We start from the raw sequence: 20874 nt of genomic DNA, 5'->3' as shown, positions 1-20874 counted from the left end.
TCTCTCTCTCTCCAAATTCCCGGTTCTCTCTTTCTCTCCGAACTCTGAGCTTTCATTCTCTCGCAGAACTCCTGGCTCTCGCGGAACTCTGAGCTCTCTCTCTCTCTCTCAGAACTCCCAGCTCGCTCTCTCTCTCTTGGAACTCAGGGCATTCTCTCTTTCAGAACTCCCAGATCTCGCAGAACTCGCGGCTCTCTTGGAACTCACGGCTCTCTCACTCTCTCGGACATCCCAGCTCTCTCTCTGTCTCAGAACTCCCAGCTCTCTCTCTTTCTTAGAACTCCCGGCTCCCTCTCTTTCTCGGAATTCCCGGCTCTCACGGAACTGCTGTCTCTCTCTCTCTCTCTCAGAAGTCCCGGCTCTCTCTCTTGGAACTCTCAGCTCTCCTCCTCTCCCTCAGAACTCCAGGCTCTGTCTCTCTCTCTCTCAGAAATCCTGCCACACTCTCTCTGAACTCCCGACTCTCATGGAACTGCCGGCTCACTCTCTCTCTTGGAACTCCAGACTCTCTCGGAAGTCCCCGCCCTCTCTCTCTCTCAGAAGTCCCAGCTCTCTCGGAACTCACGGTGCTCTCTCTCTCTCTCTCGGATCTTTAGGCTCTCTCCCTCTCTCTCGGAAATCCTGGCTCTCTCTCCCTATCTCGGAAGTCCCGGCGCTCTCTCTCTCCCTCTTGGAACTCCCAGCTCTCTCTCTCTCTCTCTCTCTCGGAACTCCCAGCTCTCTCTCTCTCTCTCGGAACACCCGGCTCTCTCTCGGAACATCCGGCTCACTCTCTCTCTCTCTCGGAACTCCCAGCTCTCTCTCTCTCTCGGAAATCCCGGCTCTCTCTCTCTCTCTCTCGAAACTCCCAGCTCTCTCTCTCGAGGAACTCCCAACTCTCTCTCTCCAGGAAATCCTGACTCTAACGGAACTCCAGCTCTCTCTCTCTCGGATCTCCCAGCTCTTTCTCTCCCTTGGAACTCCTGGCTCTTGCTCTCAGTACTCCCGACTCTCACGGAACTCCCAGCTCACTCTCTCTCTCGGAACATCCGGTTCTCTCAGAACTCCTGGCTCTCTCGGAACTCCCGGCTCTCTCGGAAATCCTGGCTGTCTCTCTCTCTCTCGTTACTCCTGGCTTTCTCTCTCTCTTGGAACTCCTGGCTCTCGTGGAACTCCCGGCTCTTGCGGAACTCCCGGCTCTCTCCCTCTCCCTCAGAACTCCTGGCTCTCTCTCTCTGAACTCCTGACTCTAATGGAACTCCTGGCTCACACTCTGTCTCGGAACTCCAGGCTCTCTCGGAAGTCCCGGATCTCTCTCTCTCGGAACTCCCAGCTCTCTCTCTCTCTCTCTCGGACCTTCTGACGCTCTCCCTCTCGGAACTCCCAGCCCTCTCTCTCTCTCTCGGAAGTCCCGGCTCTCTCTCTCTCTCGGAACTGCCGGCTCGCTCTCTCTCTCTCAGAACTTTCGGTTATCTCTCTCTCTTCAAACTCCCAGGTCTCCCTCTCTCTCTCCGAACTCCCATCTTGCTCGATCTCTCAGAACTCCTGGCACTCGCGGAACTCCTGGCTCTCGCAGAACTCCTGGCTCTCGTGGAACTCCGAGCTCTCTCTCTCCTGGAACACGTGGCCTCTCTCTCTCTCCCACTCTCTCTCAGAACTCACAGCTCACCCTCACTCTCAGTATTCCCTCCTCTCTCTCTCAGAACCCCCAGCTCTATCTCTCTCGGATGCCCCCGGCTCTCACTTTCTCTCAGAAACCCTGGCTCTCTCTCTCTCTCTCTCTCAGAAATTCCAGCTCTCTCAGCACTCCTGGCTCACTTGGAACTCCCAGCTCTCTCTCTCTCACTCTCTCTCCATCTTAGACCTTCCGGCTCTCTCTCTTGCTCCGAATTCCCGGCTCTCTCTCACTCTCAGAACTCCAGGCCCTCTCAGAAATGGTGTCTCTCTCTCTCTCTCTTGGAAGTCCCGGCTCACTCTTTTGGAACTCCCGGCTTTCTCCCTCTCCCGCAGAACTCCAGGCTCTGTCTCTCTCTCTCTTGGAACTCCTGGCTCTCTCTCTCCCTCACTGACCTCCCAGCTCACTCTTTCTCCGAACTCCTGGCTCTCTTTCTCTCTCTGAACTCCCAACTCTAATGGAAATCCCGGCTCACTCTCTCTCTCGGAACTCCAGGTTCTCTCGGAACTCCCGGGTCTCTCTCTCTCTCTCTCAGAACTCCCGGTTGAACTCTCTTGAAACTCCCAGCTCTCTCTCTCTCGGAATTCCCGGCCACTCTCTCTCTCTCTCAGAACTCCCAGCTCACCCTCTCTCTCGGTATTCCCTCCTCTCTCTCTCAGAACTGCCGGCTCTCTATTTCTCTCTCTCAGAACTTCTGGCTCTCTCTCTCTCTCACCGAACTTCTGGCTCTCTCTCTCTCTGAACCCTCGGCTCTCATGGAACTCCCCGCTTTCTCTCTCTCTCGGAACTCCTGGCTCTCTCTCTCTCTCCGAACTCTGAGCTTTCATTCTCTCACGGAACTCCTGGCTCTGGTGGAACGCCGAGCTCTCTCTCTCTCTGAACTCCTGGCCACTCTCTCTCTCCCTCAGAACTCCCAGCTCACTCTCTCTCTCGGTATTCCCTCCTCTCTCTCTCAGAACTGCCGGCTCTCTATTTCTCTCTCTCAGAACTTCTGGCTCTCTCTCTCTCTCACCGAACTTCTGGCTCTCTCTCTCTCTGAACCCTCGGCTCTCATGGAACTCCCGGTTTTCTCTCTCTCTCGGAACTCCTGGCTCTCTCTCTCTCTCCGAACTCTGAGCTTTCATTCTCTCACGGAACTCCTGGCTCTGGTGGAACGCCGAGCTCTCTCTCTCTCTGAACTCCTGGCCACTCTCTCTCTCCCTCAGAACTCCCAGCTCACTCTCTCTCTCGGTATTCCCTCCTCTCTCTCTCAGAACCCCCTGCTCTCTCTCTCTCTCTTGGAAGTCCCGGCTCACTCTTTTGGAACTCCCGGCTTTCTCCCTCTCCCTCAGAACTCCAGGCTCTGTCTCTCTCTCTCGGACCTCCTGGCTCTCTCTCTCCCTCACTGACCTCCCGGCTCACTCTTTCTCCGAACTCCTGGCTCTATTTCTCTCTCTGAACTCCCGGCTCTCTCTCTCTCTGAACTCCCAACTCTAATGGAACTCCCGGCTCACTCTCTCTCTCGGATCTCCAGGCTCTCTCGGAACTCCCGGGTCTCTCTCTCTCTCTCTCAGAACTCCCGGTTGAACTCTCTTGAAACTCCCAAATCTCTCTCTCTCAGAATTCCCGGCCACTCTCTCTCTCTCTCAGAACTCCCAGCTCACCCTCTCTCTCGGTATTCCCTCCTCTCTCTCACAGAACTGCCGGCTCTCTATTTCTCTCTCTCAGAACTTCTGGCTCTCTCTCTCTCTCACCGAACTTCTGGCTCTCTCTCTCTCTGAACCCTCGGCTCTCATGGAACTCCCGGCTTTCTCTCTCTCTCGGAACTCCTGGCTCTCTCTCTCTCTCTGAACTCCGAGCTTTCATTCTCTCGCGGAACTCCTGGCTCTGGTGGAACGCCGAGCTCTCTCTCTCTCTGAACTCCTGGCCACTCTCTCTCTCCCTCAGAACTCCCAGCTCACTCTCTCTCTCGGTATTCCCTCCTCTCTCTCTCAGATCCCCCGGCTCTCTCTCTCTCTCTTGGAACTCAGGGCTTTCTCTCTCTCAGAACTCCACAATCTCTCAGAACTCCCAGCTCTCTTGGAACTCCCGGCTCTCTCTCTCTCTCGGACGTCCTGGCTCTCTCTCTCTCTCTCAGAACTCCCAGTTCACTCTCTCTCTCGGTATTCCCTCCTCTCTCTCTCGGAACCCCCAGCTCTCTCTCTCTCAGATGCCCCCGGCTCTCACTTTCTCTCAGAAACCCCGGCTCTCTCTCTTTCTCTTGGAACTCCCAGCTTTCTCTCTCTCGGAACTCCTGGCTCTCCCAGAACTCCTTGCTCACTTGGAACTCACGGCTCTCTCTCTCTCTCGGACGTCCCGGCTCTCTCACTCACTCGGAACTCCCAGCTCTCTCTCTCTCTGTCTTAGATCTCCCAGCACTCTCTTTTTTGGAATTCCCGGCTCTCTCTCTTTCTCTGAATTCCCAGCTCTCTCTCACTCTCGGAACTCCCAGCTCTCTCGGAAATGGCGTCTCTCTCACTCTCGGAAGTCCCAGCTCGCACTCTTGGAACTCCCGGCTTCCCACCCGCTCTCAGAACTCCAGGCTTTGTCCCTCTCTCTCAGAACTCCTGGCTCTTTCTCTCTCTGAACTCCTGACTCTAATGGAATTCCCGGCTCACTCTCTCTCTCGGAACTCCAGGATCTCTTGGAACTCCTGTCTCTCTCTCTCTCTCAGAACCCCCGGCTGATCTCTCTTGAAACTCCCTGCTCTCTCTTGGAACTCCTGACTCTCTCAGAAATTCTGGCTTGCTCTCTCCCTCGGAACTGCCGGTTCTCTGTCTCTCTCTCTGATCTCTCGGCTCTCTCTCTATCTCCGAACTCCTGGCTCTCTCGCCGAGCGCCTGGCTCTCTCTCTCTCTCACCGAACTCCCGGCTCTCTCTCTCTCTTGGAACTCCCATCTCTCTCCCTCTCCCTCAGAACTCCAGGCTCTGTCTCTCTCTCTTGGAACTCCTGGCTCTCTCTCTCAGAACTCCAGGCTCTCTCAGAAGTCCCGGCTCTGTCTCCATCTTAGAATTCTCAGCTCTCTCTCTCTTGGAAGTCCTGGCTCTCTCCCTCTGTCTCGGAACTTCTGGCTCTCTCTCTCCCTCTCGGAACTCCCAGCCCTCTCTCTATCTCTCAGAACTCCTGGCTCTCTCTCTCCCTCTCTCAGAACTCCCGGCTCATCTCTCTCGAAACTCCCAGCTCTCTCTCTCGGAACTCACGACTCTCTCAGAACTTCCGGCTCACTCTCTCTCTCGGAATTGCCGGCTCTCTCTCGCTCTCTCTCGGAACTGCTGGCTCTCTCTCTCTGAACTCCCGGCACTTGCAGAACTCCTGGCTGCCGCAGAACTCCTGGCTCTCACAGAACTCCGAGTCTCTCTCTCTCGGAACTCCTAGCCTCTCTATCTCTCTCTCTGAACTCCCAATTCACCCTCTCTCTTGGTATTCCCTTCTCTCTCTCTCGGAAGCCCCAGCTCTCTCTCTCTTGGACGCCCCTGGCTCTCAATTTCTCTCAGAAGCCCCGTCTCTCTCTCTCTCTCCCTCTCTCTCTCTCTATCTTGGAACTCCTGGCTCACTCTGAACTCCTGGCTCTCTTGGAACTCATGGCTCTCTCTCTCGCTCTTGGACGTCCTGGCTCTCTCGCTCACTTGCAACTCCCAGCTCTCTCTCTCTCTCTCTCTCTGTCTTAGACCTCCCAGCTCTCTCGCTTTCTTGGAATTCCCAGCTCTCTCTCTTTCTCTGATTTCCCGGCTCTCTCTCACTATCGGAACTCTCGGCTCTCTCGGAAATGGTGTCTCTCTCTCTCTCTCTCTCAGAAGTCCTGGCTCTCTCTCGGAACTCCCGGCTCTCTCCCTCTCTGAACTCCCGACTCTAATGGAACTCCCAGCTCACTCTCTCTCTCGGAACTCCAGGCTCTCTCGGAACTCCTGGCTTTCTCTTTCTCTCTCTCAGAACTCCCGGTTGAACTCTCTCAAAACTCCCAGCTCTCTCTCTTGGAACTCCCGACTCTCTCTCAGATCTTCTGGCTCACTCTCTCACTCGGAACTGCCGGCTCTCTCTCTCTCTCTCGGAACTCCCGGCTCTCACGAAACTCCTGGCTTTCGCGGAATCCTGGCTCTCGCAAAACTTCGAGCTCTCTCTCTCTCGGAACTCCCGGCCACTCTCTCTCTCTCTCAGAACTCCCAGCTCACCCTCTCTCTCAGTATTCCCTCCTCTCTGTCTTGGAACTGCTGGCTCTCTCTCTCTCTCTTCGAGCTCCCGGCTCTCTCTCTCTCTCACCGAACTCCTGGCTCTCTCTCTCTCTGAACTCTCAGCTCTCATGGAACTCCCAGCTTTCTCTCTCTCTTGGAACTCCTGGCTCTCTCTCTCTCTCCAAACTCTGAGCTTTAATTCTCTCGCGGAACTCCTGGCTCTCATGGAACTCCGAGCTCTATCTCTCTCGGAACTCCTGATCTCTCTCTCTCTCTCTCAGAACTCCCAGCTCTCTCTCTCTCGGTATTCGATCCTCTCTCTTTCGGAAACCCCGGCTCTCTCTCTCTCGGACCCCCTGGATCTCACTTTCTCTCAGAACCCCCGGATCTCTCTCTCTCTTGGAACTCAGGGCTTTCTCTCTCTCAGAACTCCCGGATCTCTCAGAACTCCTGGCTCTCTTGGAACTCCCAGCTCTCTCTCTTTCTAGGACGTCCCGGCTCTCTCACTCTCTTGGAACTCCCAGCTCTCTCTCTTTCTCTCTCTGTCTCAGAACTCATGGCTCTCTCTCTTTCTTAGAACACCCGCCTCTCTCTCTCTCTCAAAACTTCCAGCTCTCTCTCTCGAGGAACTCCCAACACTCTCTCTCTCTCTAGGAATTCCCGACTCTAACGGAACTCTAGCTCTCTCTCTCTCGATACTCCCGGCTCTCTCTCTCTCTTGGAACTCCTGGCTCTCTCTCTCGGAACACCCCACTCTCACGGAACTCCCGGCTCACTCTCTCTCTTGGAACTTCCAGTTCTCTTGGAACTCCCGGCTCTCTCGGGACTCCCGGCTCTCTCGGAATTCCTGGCTGTCTCACTCTCTCTTGGTACTCCTGGCTTTCTCTCTCTCGCGGAACTCCTGGCTCTCGTGGAACTCCCGGCTCTCATGGAACTCCTGGCTCTTGCAGAACTCTGAGCTCTCTATCTCTCGGAACTCCAGGAATCTCTCTCTCTCTCTATCTCTCTCAGAACTCCCAGCTGGCTCTCTCCCTCGGACACCCCATCTCTCTCTCTCTCTTTCTCGGAACTCCTGGCTCTCTCTCACTCTCAGAACTCCTGGCTCTCTCTCACTCTCTGACCTCCCCCATCTCTCTCCCTCTCCGAACTCCCAGCTCTCTCTCTCTCACTCCAAGCTCCCAGTTCTCTCTCTCTCTCACGAAACTCCCGGCTCTCTCTCTGAACACCTGGCTCTCATGGATCTCCTGGTATTCTCTCTGTCTCGGAACTCCTGGCTCTCTCCCTCTCTCTGAACTCCCAGCTTTCTTTCTCTCTCGGAACTCCTGGCTCTCGCGGAACTCCGAGCTCTCTCTCTCTCGGAACTCCCGGCCTTTCTCTCTCTCTCTCAGAACTCCCAGCTTGCTCTCTCTCTTTGTATTCCCTCCTCTCTCTCTCAGAAACCCCAGCCCTCTCTCTCTCTCTGACCCCCCGGCTCTTACTTTCTCTCAGAAACCCCGGATCTCTCTCTGTCTCTTTTGGAACTCCCAGCTTTCTCTCTCTTGGAACACCCGGCTCTTTCAGAACTCCTGACTCTCTTGGAACTCATGGCTCTGACTTGCGCTCAGACGTCCCGACTCTCTTGCTCACTCAGAACTCCCAGCTCTCTCTCTCTCTCTCTCTCTCTCTCTGTCTTAGACCTCACCGCTCTCTCTTTCTTGGAATTCCCGGCTCTCTCTCTTTCTCCGAATTCCCGGCTCTCTCTCACTCTTGGAACTCCCAGCTCTCTCGGAAATGGCGTCTCTCTCTCTCTCTCTCGGAGGTCCCGGCTCACTCTCTTGGAACTCCTGGATTTCTCCCTCTCCCTCAGAACTCCAGTCTCTGTCTCGCTCTCTCAGAACTCCTGGCTCTCTCTCATCCTCACAGAACTCCCGGCTCACTCTTTCACTCTCGGAACTCCCGGCTCCCTCTCTCTCCAAACTCCTGGCTCTCTCTCTCCAAACTCCCGGCTCTCTGTCTCTCTGAACTCCCGGCTTGCTCTCTCTCTCGGAACTCCCGGGTCTCACAGAACTCCCGGCACTCGTGGAACTCCTGGCTTTCGCAGAACTCCTGGCTCTCGTGGAACTCTGAGATCTCTCTCTCTTGGAACTCCCAGCCACTCTCTCTCTCTCAGAACGCCCAGCTCGCTCTCTCTCTCAGTATTCCCTCCTCTCTTTCTTGGAACCCCTGGCTCTCTCTCTCCCTCTTGGAACTCACGGCTCTCTCTCTCTCTCGGACGTCCCGGTTCTCTCTCTCTCGGAACTCCCAGCTCTCTCTCTCTCTCTCACTCAGTCTCTGAACTCCCGGCTCTCTCTCTTTTTGGAACTCCCGACTCTCTCTCTTTCTCGGAATTCCCGGCTCTCCCTCACTTTCGGAACTCCCGGCTCTCTCCCTCTCCCTCAGAACTCCAGGCTCTGTCTTTCTCTCTCGGAACTCCTGGCTCTCTCTCTCTCTCTGAACTGCCGACTCTAATGGAACCCCTGGCTCCCTCTCTCTCTTGGAACTCCAGGCTCTCTCGGAACTCCTGGCTATCTCTCTCTCTCTCTCAGAACTCCCGGTTGAACTCTCTCGAAACTCCCAGCTCTCTTTCTCAGAACTCCTGACTCTCTCTCAGAACTTCTGGCACGGTCTCTCTCTCGGAACTGTCGGCTCTCTCTCTCTCTCGCGGAACTGCTGGCTCTCTCTCTCTCAGTCTGTACTCCGGGCTCTCTTTCTCTCTCTCTCTGATCTCCCAACTCTCTCTCTATCTCTGAACTTCCGGCTCTCTCGCCGAGCTCCCGGCTCTCTCTCTCTCTCACCGAACTCCTGGCTCCCTCTGTCTCTCGGAACTCTTGTCTCTCTCTCTCTGAACTCCCAAATCTAATGGGACTCCCAGCTCACTCTCACTCATGGAGCTCCAGGCTCTCTCGGAACTCCTGGCTCTCTCTCTCTCAGAACTCCCAGCACTATCTCTCTCTCTCGGAATGCCCGGCTCTGTCTCGGAACTTCCGGCTCTCTCTCTCTCTCTCACTCTCTTGGAACCTCTGGCTCTATCTCTCTCTCTCTCCCTCGGACCTCCCGGCTCTCTCTCTCTCTCTGTCTCTCCGAGCTCCTGGCTCTCTCGCTGTCTCACTGAACTCCCGGCTTTCTCACTCTCTGAACTCCCGGTTTGCTCTCTCTCTCTGAACTCCTGGCTCTCGCAGAAATCCCAGATCTCGCGGAACTCCTGGCTCTCGCGAAACCCCGAGCTCTCTCTCTCTCGGAACTCCTGACCACTCTCTCTCTCAGAACTCCCAGCTCACCCTCTCTCTCGGTATTCCCTCCTCTCTCTCTCGGAACTGCCGGCTCCCTCTCTCTCTCTCAGAGCTTCCGGCTCTAACGCTCTCACCGAACTCCCAGCTCTCTCTCTCTCTCTCTCTGAGCTCCCGGCTCTCTCTCTCTCTCTCACTGAACTCCTGGCTCTCATTCTCTCTGAACTCCCGGCTCTCATGGAACTCCCAGCTCTCTCTCTCTCTCTCTCACTCTGTCTCAGAATTCCTGGCTCTCTCTCTTTCTTGGAACTCCCGGCTCTCTCTCTTTATTGGAACTCCCGGCTCTCTCTCTTTCTCGAAATTCGCGGTTCTCTATCACTCGCGGAACTCACGGCTCTCTCTCTTGGAACTCCCGGCTCTCTCCCTCTCCCTCAGAACTCCAGGCTCTGTCTCTCTCTCTCGGAACTCCAGGCTCTCTCAAAACTCCCAGCTCTCTCTCTCAGAACTCCTGACTCTCTCAGAACTTCTGGCTCGCTCTCTCCCTCGGAACTGCTGGCTCTCTCTCTCTCTCAGTCTGTACTCCCAGCTCTCTCTCTCTCTCTCTCTCTTTCTTAGACCTCCCAGCTCTCTCTCTTTCTTAGAACTCCCGGCTCTCTCCCTCTCCCTCAAAACTCCAGGCTCTGACTCTCTCTTTCAGAACTCCTGGCTCTCTCTGTATCTGAACTCCCGACTCTAATGGAACTCCCAGCTCACTCTTTCTCAGAACTCCAGGCTCTCTCAGAAGTCCCGGCTCTCTCTCCCTCTCAGAAGTCCCGGCTATCACTCTCTCTCTTGGAACTCCCGGCTCTCTCTCTCTGTCTTAGACCTTCCGGCTCTCTCCCTCTCTCTCGGAACTCCTGGCTCTCTCTCTCTCTCTCTCTCTCTCTTGGAACGCACGGCTCACTCTCTTTCTCTGAACTCACAGCTCTCTCACTCTCTCAGTCTGAGCTCCTGGCTCTCTCTCTAACTGAACTCCAAGCTCTCTCTCTCTCTGAATTCCTGCCTTGCTCTCTCTCTCGGAACTCCCAGCTCTTGCAGAACTCCCGGCTCTCGCGGAACTCCTGGCTCTCGAGAAACTCTGAGCTCTCTCTCTCTCAGAACTCCTGGCCTCTCTCTCTCTCTCCTTGAACTCCCAGTTCACCCTCTGTCTCGGTATTCTCTCCTCTCTCGATACCCCCAGCTCTCTCTCTCGGACGCCCCTGGCTCTCACTTTCTCTCAGAAACCCCGTCTCTCTCTCTCTCTCTCTCGGAACTTCTGGCTCACCTAGAACTCCTGGTTCTCTTGGAATTCATGGCTCTCTCTCCCTCTCTTGAACCTCCCGGCTATCTCGCTCTCTCGGAACTCCCAGCTCTCTCTCTCTCTCTCTCTCTCTCTCTCTCTTTCTAAGACCTCCCGGCTCTCTCTCTTTCTTGGAATTCCCGGCTCTCTCTTTCTCCAAATTCCCGGGTCTCTCTTACTCTCGGAACTCCCGGCTCTCTCGGAAATGGTGTCTCTCTCTCTATCTCTCAGAAGTCCCAACTCTCTCTCTTGGAACTCCCGGCTATCTCCTTCTCTTTCAGAACTCCCGGATCCGTCTCTCTCTCTCGGAACTCCTGGCTCTCTCTCTCACTGAACTCCTGACTCTAATGGAACTCTCAGCTCACTCTCTCTCTCGGAACTCCAGGCTCTCTCGGAACTCCTGGCTATCTCTCTCTCTCTCTCAGAACTCCCGGTTGAACTCTCAAAACTCCCAGCTCTCTCTCTCCGAACTCCCGACTCTCAGAACTTCTGGCTTGCTCTCTCTCTCGGAACTGCTGTCTCTCTCTCTCTCTCTCTCAGTCCGTACTCCCGGCTCTCTTTCTCTCTCTCTCTGATCTCCTGACTCTCTCTCTATCTCCAAACTTCTGGCTCTCTCGCTGATCTCCCGGCTCTCTCTCTTTCTTGGAACTCCCGGCTCTCTCCCTCTCCCTCAGAACTCCAGGCTCTGTCTCTCTCTCTCGTAACTCCTGGCTCTCTCTCTCTCTGAACTCCCAAATCTGATGGAACTCCCAGCTCACTCTCACTCTTGGAAATCCAGGCTCTCTCGGAAATCCCGGCTCTCTCTCCCTCTCAGAAGTCCCGGCTCTCTTTCTCTCTCTCGGAACTCCCGGCTCTCTCTCTCTCGGATTTCACAGCTCTCACTCTCTCACTCAGAACTCCTGTCTCTCTCTCTCTCTCTCAGAACTCCCGGCACTCTCTCTCTCTCTCAGAACGCCTGGCTCTGTCTCGGAACTTCCGGCTCTCTCTCTCTCTCTGTCTCTCTCAGAACCTCTGACTCTCTCTCTCTCTCTCTCTCTCTCTCGGACCTCCCGGCTCTCTCTCTCTCTCTCCGATTTTCCGGCTCTCTCTCTTTCTCTGAACTCACAGCTCTCTCTCTCTCTCTCTCTCTCTCTCCGAGCTCCTGGCTCTCTTGCTCTCTCACTGAACTCCCGGCTCTCTCTCTCTCTGAACTCCTGGCTTGCTCTCTCTCTCAGAAATCCCGGCACTCGCGGAACTCCCAGCTCTCATGGAACTCCTGGCTCTCGTGAAACTCCAAGCTCTCTCTCTCTCGGAACTCCCGGCCACTCTCTCTCTCTCTCAGGACTCCCAGCTCACCCTCTCTCTCGGTATTCCTCCTCTCTCTCTCGGAACTGCCGGCTCTCTCTCTCTCCCTCTTGAACTTCCAGCTCTCACGCTCTCACCGAACTACCAGTTCTCTCTCTCTCTCTCTCCTAGCTCCTGGCTCTCTCTCTCTCTCACTGAACTCCTGGCTCTCTCTCTCTCACTCCGAGCCCCCGGCTCTCTCTCTCTGTCACCGAACTCCCGGCTCTCTCTTTGAACACCCGGCTCTCATGGAACTCCCGGCATTCTCTCTGTCTCAGAACTCCTGGCTCTCTCTCTCTCTTTCCAAATTCCCGGCTTTCTTTCTCTCGCAGAACTCCTGGCTCTCGTGGAACTCCGAACTCTCTCTCTCGGAACTCCCAGCCTTTCTCTCTCTCTCAGAACTCCCAGCTCTCTCTCTCTCTCAGCATTCCCTCCTCTCTCTCTCGAAAACCCCAGTACTCTCTCTCTCTCTCTGACCCCCCCCCCCGGCTCTCACCTTCTCTCAGAAACCCTGGATCTCTCTCTCTCTTGGAACTCCCGGCTTTCTCTCTCTCGGAACTCCTGGCTCTCTTGGAACTCACGGCTCTCTCTCTCTCTCTCTCTCTCTCTCTCTCTGTCTTAGACCTCCCAGCTCTCTCTCTCTCTTGGAATTCCCGGCTCTCTCTCTTACTCCGAATTCCCGGCTCTCTCTCACTCTTGGAACTCCCAGGTCTCTCGGAAATGGCGTCTCTCTCTCTCTCTCAGAACTCCTGGCTCTCTCTCTCCCTCACAGAACTCCCAGCTCACTCTTTCTCTCTCGGAGCTCCCGGCTCCCTCTCTCTCCGACCTCCAGGCTCTCTCTCTCTCTCCGAACTCCCGGCTCTCTCTCTGTCTGAACTCCCGGCTTGCTCTCTCTCTCGGAACTCCCGGGTCTCACAGAACTCCCAGCTCTCGCGGAACTCCTGTCTTTTGCAGAACTCCTGGCTTTCATGGAACTCTGAGATCTCTCTTTCTTGGAACTCCCAGCCACTCTCCCTCTCTCAGAACACCCAGCTCTCTGTCCCTCTTGGAACTCACGGCTCTCTCTCTCTTGGACATCCCGGCTCTCTCTCTCTCTCCCTCGGAACTCCCAGCTCTCTCTCTCCCTCTCGCTCAGTCTCAGAACTCCCGGCTCTCTCTCTTTCTTGGAACTCCCGGCTCTCTCTCTTTCTCGGAATTTCCGGCTCTCTCTCACTCTTGGAACTCTCGGCTCTCTCTCTTGGAACTCCCGGCTCTCTCCCTCTCCCTAAGAACTCCAGGCTCTGTCTCTCTGTCTCGGAAATCCTGGCTCTCTCTCTCTCTGAACTCCTGACTCTAATGGAACTCCCGGCTCACTCTCTCTCTCGGAACTCCAGGCTCTCTCGGAACTCCTAGCTCTCTCTTTCTCTCTCTCTCTCAGAACACCCGGCTGATCTCTCTCGAAACTCCCAGCTCTCTCTCAGAACTCCTGACTCTCTCAGAACTTGTGGCTCGCTCTCTCCCTCGGAACTGCCGGCTCTCTCTCTCTCTCTCTCTCGGAACTGCTGGCTCTCTCTGTCTCTCAGTCTGTACTCCCAGCTCTCTTTCTCTCTCTCTCTGATCTCCGTGCTCTCTCTCTATTTCTGAACTCCCGGCTCTCTCGCCGAGCTCCCGGCTCTCTCTCTCTCTCACCAAACTCCCGGCTCTCTCTCTCTCTTGGAACTCCCAGCTCTCTCCCTCTCCCTCAGAACTCCAGGCTCTGTCTCTCTCTCTCGGAACTCCTGGCTCTCTCTCTCTGAACTCCCGGCTCAATTGGAACTCCCAGCTCACTCTCTCTCTCAGAACTCCAGGCTCTCTCGGAAGTCCCAGCTCTCTCTCTCTCTTGGAAGTCCCGGCTCTCTCTCTCTCTCTCGGAACTCCCAGCCCTCTCTCATTCTCTCAGAAGTCCTGGCTCTCTCTCTTGGAACTGCCGGTTCGTTCTCTCTCTCTCAGAACTTCCAGCCCCGTCTCTCTCTCCGAACTCCCAGCTCTCTCTCTCTCTCTGAGCTCCCAGCTCTCTCTCTCTCTCTCTCACTGAACTCCTGGCTCTCTCCCTCTCTGTACTCCCAACTCTAATGGAACTCCTGGCTTTCTCTCTCTCTCGGAACTCCTGGCTCTCTCTCCCTCTCTCTCAGAACTCCCGGCTGATCTCTCTCGAAACTCCCAGCTCTCTCACTCGGAACTCACGACTCTCTCAGAACTTCCGGCTCGCTCTATCTCTCAGAATTGCCGTCTCTCCCTCTCTCTCTTGGAACTGCCGGCTCTCTCTCTCTCTCTGAACTCCCGTCTTGCTCTCTCTCCCGGAACTCCCGGCACTCGCAGAACTCCTGGCTGTCATGGAAGTCCTGGCTCTCTCGGAACTCCGAGCTCTCTCTCTCTTGGAACTCCCGTCCTCTCTCTCTCTCTTGCAGAACTCCCAGCTCACCCTCTCTCTCGGTATTCCCTCCTCTCTCTCTCGGAACCCCCAGCTCTCTCTCTCTCTGACGCCCCTGGCTCTCACTTTCTCTCAGAAACCCCGGCCCTCTCCCTCTCTCTCGGAACTCCCAGCTCACTCAGAACTCCTGGCTGTCTTGGAAATCATGGCTCTCTCTCTCTCTCTTGGACATCGTGGCTCTCTCGCTCACTCGGAACTCCCAGTTCTCTCTCTCTCTCCCTTGGACCTTCCGGCTCTCTCCCTCTCTCTCGGAACTCCCGGCTCTCTCTCTCTCTCTCTCGGAAGTCCCGGCTCTCGCTCTCTCTCTCAGAACTCCCAGCTCTCTCTCTCTCTCTCTCTCTCTCGGACCTTCCGGCTCTCTCCCTCTCTCTCAGAACTCCTGGCTCTCTCTCCCTCTCTCGGAACTCCCGGCTCACTCTCTCTCTGAACTCCAGGCTCTCTCAGAACCTGGCTCTCTCTCTCTCTCTCTCTCAGAACTCCCGGCTGAACTCTCTCGAAACTCCCAGCTCTCTCTCAGAACTCCCGTCTCTCTCAGAACTTCTGGCCCGCTCTCTCTCTTGGAACTGTTGGCTCCCTCTCTCTCTCTCCGAACAGCTGCCTCTCTCTCTCTCAGCCCATATGCCCGGCTCTCTTTCTCTCTCTCTCTGATCTCCCGGCTCTCTCTCTATCTCCGAACTCCCGGCTCTCTCTCCGAGCACCCCGCTCTCCCTCTCTCTCACTGAACTCCCGGCTCTCTCTCTCTCTCTCGGAACTCCTGGCTCTCTCTCTCTCTGAACTCCCGACTCTAATAGAACTCCAAACTCACTCTCTCTCTTGGAACTCCAGGCTCTCTCGGAAGTCCCGGCTCCCTCTCCCTCTCAGAAGTCCTGGCTCACTCTCTCTCTCTTGGAACTCATGGCTGTTTCTCTCTCTCGGACCTTCCGGCTCTCTCCCACTCTCTTGGAACTCCCCGCTCTCTCTCTCTCTCGGAAATCCCAGCTCTCAGTCTCTCTCTCTCAGAACTCCCAGCTCTCTCTCTCTCTCAGAACGCCTGGCTCTGTCTCAGAAATTTCAGCACTCTCTTTCTCCCTCTCTCTCTCGGAACCTCTGTCTCTCTCTCTTTCTCTCTCTCTCCGATCTTCTGGCTCTCTCTCTCTCTCTCCGAACTCACAGCTCTTTCTCTCTCTCCGAGCTCCTGGCTCTCTTGCTCTCTCACTGAACTCCCGGCTCTCTCTCTCTCTGAACTCCCGGCTCACTCTCTCGGAACTCCCAGCTCTCTCCCTCTCCCTCAGAACTCCAGGCTCTGTCTCCCTCTCTTGGAACTCCTGGCTCTCTCTCTCTCTGAATTCCTGGCTCTCTCTCTATCTCCAACCATCCAGCTCTCTCTTGGAACTCCTGGCTCTCTCTCTCTCTCTCTCTCTCAGAACTCCCAGCTCATTTCTCTCAAAACTCCCAGCTCTCTCTCTCTCACTCCGAGCCCCCGGCTCTCTCTCTCTCTCTCCGAACTCCGAGCTTTCATTCTCTTGCGGAACTTCTGGCTCTCGCGGAACTCTGAGTTCTCTCTCTCTCGGAACTCCTGGCCTTTCTCTCTCTTTCTCAGAACTCCCAGCTCGCTCTATCTCTCGATATTCCATACTCTCTCTCTCGGAAACCCCGGTTTTCTCTCTCTCGAAACCCCTGGCTCTCACTTTCTCTCGGAACCTCCGGCTCTCTCTCTCTCTCGGAACTCAAGGCTTCCTCTCTCTCAGAACTCCCGGATCTTTCAGAACTCCTGGTTCTCTTGGAAATCCCGGCTCTCTCTCTCTCTTGCACGTCCCGGCTCTCCCTCTCTCTCTCGGAACTCCCAGCTCACTCTCTTTCTCTCTCTGTCTCAAAACTCCTGGCTCTCTCTCTTTCTTAGAACTCCCGGCTCTCTCTCTTTCTCAGAATTCCCGGCTCTCTCGGAACTACTGTCTCTCTCTCTCTCTCGGAAGTCCCGGCTCTCTCTCTTGGAACTCCCGGCTCTCCCCCGCTCCCTCAAAGCTCCAGGCTCTGTCTCTCTCTCTCTCAGAACTCCTGGCACACTCTACCTGAACTCCCGACTCTCATGGAACTCCCGGCTCACTCTCTCTCTTGGAACTCCAGGCTCTCTCGGGGGTCCCGGCTCTCTCTCTCTCTCTCAGACATTCCAGCTCTCTCGGAACTCGCGGCGCGCTCTCTCTCTCTCGGACCTTCCAGCTCTCTCCCTCTCTCTCAGAACTCCCGGCTCTCTCTCCCTCTCTCGGAACTCCCGGCTCACTCTCTCTCGGAACTCCAGGCTCTCTCGGAACTCCTGGCTCTCTCTCTCTCTCTCAGAACTCCCGGCTGAACTCTCTCGAAACTCCCAGTTCTCTCTCAGAACTCCTGACTCTCTCAGAACTTCTGGCTTGCTCTCTCTCTCGGAACTGCTGGCTCTCTCTCTCTCTCTTGGAACAGCTGCCTCTCTCTCTCTCAGTCCGTACTCCCAGCTCTCTTTCTCTCTCTCTGATCTCTTGGCTCTCTCTCTCTCACCGAAATCCCGGCTCTCTCTCTATCTTGGAATTCCCGGCTCTCTCCCTCTCCCTCAGAACTCCAGGCTCTGTCTCTCTCTTTCAGAACTCCTGGCCCTCTCTGTGTCTGAACTCCCGACTCTAATGGAACTCCCAGCTCACTCTCTCTCGGAATTCCAGGCTCTCTCTCTCTGTCTTGGACCTTCCGGCTCTCATCCTCTCTCTCAGAACTCCCGGCTCTCTCTCTCTCTCTCTCGGAACTCCCAGCTCTCTCTCTCTCGGAACGCACGGCTCACTCTCTTTCTCTGAACTCACAGCTCTCTCTCTCTCTCTGTCCAAGCTCCTGGCTCTCTCGCTCTCTAACTGAACTCCCGGCTCTCTCTCTCTCTGAACTCCCGGCTTGCTCTCTCTCTCTGAACTCCCGGCTTGCTCTCTCTCTTGGAACTCCCGGCTCTCACAGAACTCCCGGCTCTCACGGAACTCCGAGCTCTCTCTCTCTCGGAACTCCCGGCCACTCTCTCTCTCAGAACTCCCAGCTCACCCTCTCTATCGGTATTCCCTCCTCTCTCTCTCGGAACTGCCAGCTCTCTCTCTCTCTCTCCAAGCTCCCAGCTCTCTCTCTCTCACCGAACTACTGGCTCTCTCTCTCTGAACTCCCGGCTCTCATGGAACTCCCAGATTTCTCTCTCTCTCAGGACACCTGGTTCTCTTTCTCTCTCCGAACTCCGAGCTTTCATTCTCTCGCGGAACTCCTGGCTCTCACGGAACTCCGAGCTCTCTCTCTCTTGGAACTCCTGGCCTTTCTCTCTCTCTCTCTCAGAACTCCCAGCTCGGTCTCTCTCTCGGTATTCCCTCCTCTCTCTCTCGGAAACCCCGGCTCTCTCTCTCTCCGACCCCCTGGCTCTCACTTTCTCTTGAACCCCCGGCTCTCTCTCTCTCTCTTGGAACTCAGGGCTTTCTCTCTCTCATAACTCCCAGGTCTCTCAGAACTCCCGGGTCTCTTGGGACTACCGGTGCTCTCTCTCTCTCTCGGACATCCCAGCTCTCTCTCTCTCTCGGAACTCCCAGCTCACTCTCTTTCTCTCTCTGTCTCAGAACTCCTGGCTCTCTCTCTTTCTTAGAACTCCTGGCTCTCTCTCTTTCTCAGAATTCTCAGCTCTCTCGGAACTACTGTCTCGCTCTCTCTCTCTCGGAAGTCCCGGCTCTCTCTCTTGGAATCCTGGCTCTCCCCCTCTCCCTCAGAACTCCAGGCTCTGTCTCTCTCTCTCTCGGAGCTCCTGGAACACTCTCTCTGAACTCCCAACTTTTATGGAACGCCCGGCTCACTCTCTCTCCTGGAACTCAGGCTCTTTCCGAAGTCCTGGCTCTCTCTCTCTCTCTCAGAAGTCCCAGCTTTCTCGGAACTCGCGGCTCTCTCTCTCTCTCTTGGACCTTCCGGCTCTCTCCCTCTCTCTCAGACATCCTGGCTCTCTCTCCCTATCTCGGAACTCCTGGCTCTATTTCTCTCTCTCAGAACTCCCGGCTCTCTCTCTCTCTCTCTCTCGGAACGCCTGGCTCTCTCTCGGAACTTCCGGCACACTCTCTCTCTCAGAACTCCCGGCTCTCTCTCTCACTCTCGAAGCTCCCGGCTCTCTCTCTCTCTCTTGGTACTCCTGGCTCTTTCTCTCGGAACTCCCGACTCTCACGGAACTCCCGGCTCACTCTCTCTCTTGGAATTTCCAGTTATCTTGGAACTCCTGGCTCTCTCGGACCTCCCGGCTCTCTCAGAAATCCTGGCTGTCTCACTCTCCCTCGGTACTCCTGGCTTTCTCTCTCTCACGGAACTCTTGGCTCTCTCCCTCTCCCTCAGAACTCCAGGCTCGGTCTCTCACTCTCAGAACTCCCGGCTGATCTCTCTCGAAACTCCCAGCTCACTCTCTCAGAACTCCTGACTCACTCAGAACTTCTGGCTCGCTCGCTCCCTCAGAACTGCTGGCTCACTCCCTCGGAACTGCCAGCTCTTTCTCTCTCTTATTCTGTACTCCCGGCTCTCTTTCTCGCTCTCTCTCTGATCTCCTGGCTCTCTCACTATCTCCGAACTTCCGGCTCTCTCACCAAACTCCCGGCTCTCTCTCTCTCGGATCTCTTGGCCCTCACCATCTCCCTCAGAACTCCAGCCTCTGTCTCTCTCTCTCTCGGAACTCCTGGCTCTCTCTCTCTGAACTCCCGACTCCAATGGAACTCCCGGCTCACACTCTCTCTCAGAACTCCAGGCTCTCTCGGAAGTCCCGGCTCTCTCTCCCTCTCAGAAGTCCCAGCTCTCTCTCTTTTGGAAGTCCCGGCTCTCTCTCTCTCTCGGAACTATCGGCTCTCTCTCGGAACTCCCAGCCCTCCATCTCTCTCTCGGAAGTCCCGGCTCTCTCTCTCTCTCTCTCTTGGAACTGCCGGTTCGCTCTCTCTCTCTCAGAACCTCTGGCTCTGTCTCTCTCACTGAACTCCCGGCTCTCTCTCTCTCTGAACTCCCAACTCTAATGGAACTCCTGGCTTTCTCTCTCTCTCAGAACTCTTGGCTCTCTCTCCCTCTCTCTCAGAACTCCCGGCTGATCTCTCTCGAAACTCACAGCTCTCTCTCTCGGAACTCACGACTCTCTCATAACTTCCGGCTCGCTCTCTCTCTTGGAATTGCCATTTCTCCCTCTCTCTCTCTCGGAACTGCCGGCTCTCTCTCTCTGAACTCCCGTCTTGCTCTCTCTCTCGGAACTCCCGGCTCTCTCTCTCTCTCTCTCTCTCAGAAATCTTGGCTCTCTCTCTCTCTCTCTCTCTTTTGGAATGCCCGGCTCTGTTTTGGAACTTCCGGCTCTCTTTCTCTCTCTCTCTCTCTCTCTCGGAACCTCTGTCTCTCTCTCTCTCTCTCTCTCTCAGAACTCCAGGCTCTCTCTCTCTCTCTCTCTCCGATCTTCTGGCTCTCTCTCTCTCTCTGAACTCCCAGCTCTCTCTCTCTCTTCTCTCTCTCTCCGAGCTCCTGGCTCTCTCACTCTCTCATTGAACTCCCGGCTCTCTCTCTCTGAACTCCCGGCTCTCTCTCTCTCTCTCTCTTGGAACTCCCGGCTCTTCCCCTCTCCCTCAGAACTCCAGGCTCTGTCTCTCTCTTTCAGAACTCCTGGCTCTCTCTGTGTCTGAACTCCCGACTCTAATGGAACTCCCAGCTCACTCTCTCTCAGAACTCCAGGCTCTCTTGGAAGTTCCAGCTCTCTCTCCCTCTCAGAAGTCCCGGCTCTCTCTCTCTCTCTCAAAACTCACAGCTCTCTCTCTCTCTCTCAGAACTTCTGGCTTGCTCTCTCTCTCTCGGAACTGCAGGCTCTCTCTCTCTCTTGGAACTGCCGGCTCTCTCTCTCAGTCCAAAATCCCAGCTCTCTTTCTCTCTCTCTCTCTGAACTCCCAGCTCTCTCTCTATCTCCGAACTCCCGGCTCTGTCTCTCTCTCTCTCTCTCTCGGAACGCCTGGCTCTGCCTCGGTACATTCGGCTCTCTCTCTCTCTCTCTCGGAACCTCTGGCTCTCTCTCTCTCTCTCTCTCTCTGAACTCCTGGCATGCTCTCACTCTCGGAACTCCCAGCTCTCGCAGAACTCTCGGCTCTCGCGGAATCTCCTGGCTCTCGCGAACCTCCGAACTCTCTCTCTCTCAGAACTCCCGTCCACTCTCTCTCTCAGAACTCCCAGCTCACCGCCTCTCTCAGTATACCCTCCTCTCTCTCTCAGAACTGCCGGCTCTCTCTCTCTCTCTCCAAACTCCCAGCTCTCTCTCTTTCTCTCCGAGCTCCCAGCTCTCTCTCTCTCTCACCGAACTCCTGGCTCTCTCTCTCTCTGAACTCCCGGCTCTCATGGAACTCCTGGCTTTCTCTGTCTCTCAGAACTCCTGGCTCTCTCTCTCTCTCTCTCTCTCTCAGTCCGTACTCCCGGCGCTCTCTTTCTCTCTCCGAACTCACACCTTTCTTTCTCTCTTGGAACTCCTGGCTCTCTCCGAACTCCCGGCTCTCTCTCTCAGAACTCCCAGCTGATCTCTCTTGAAACTCCCAGCTCTCTCTCTTGGAACTCCCGACTCTCTCAGATCTTCCGGCTCACTCTCTCTCTCGGAACTGCCGGCTCTCTCTCTCTCTCTCGGAACTGCCAGCTCTCTCTCTCTCAGTCCATACTCCTAGCTCTCTTTCTCTCTCTCTCTGAACTCCCAGCTGTC

Source organism: Carcharodon carcharias, chromosome 19, assembly GCF_017639515.1.
Source record: "Carcharodon carcharias isolate sCarCar2 chromosome 19, sCarCar2.pri, whole genome shotgun sequence".
Lineage (NCBI taxonomy): Eukaryota > Metazoa > Chordata > Chondrichthyes > Lamniformes > Lamnidae > Carcharodon > Carcharodon carcharias.
This window is presented reverse-complemented; position numbering follows the sequence as displayed.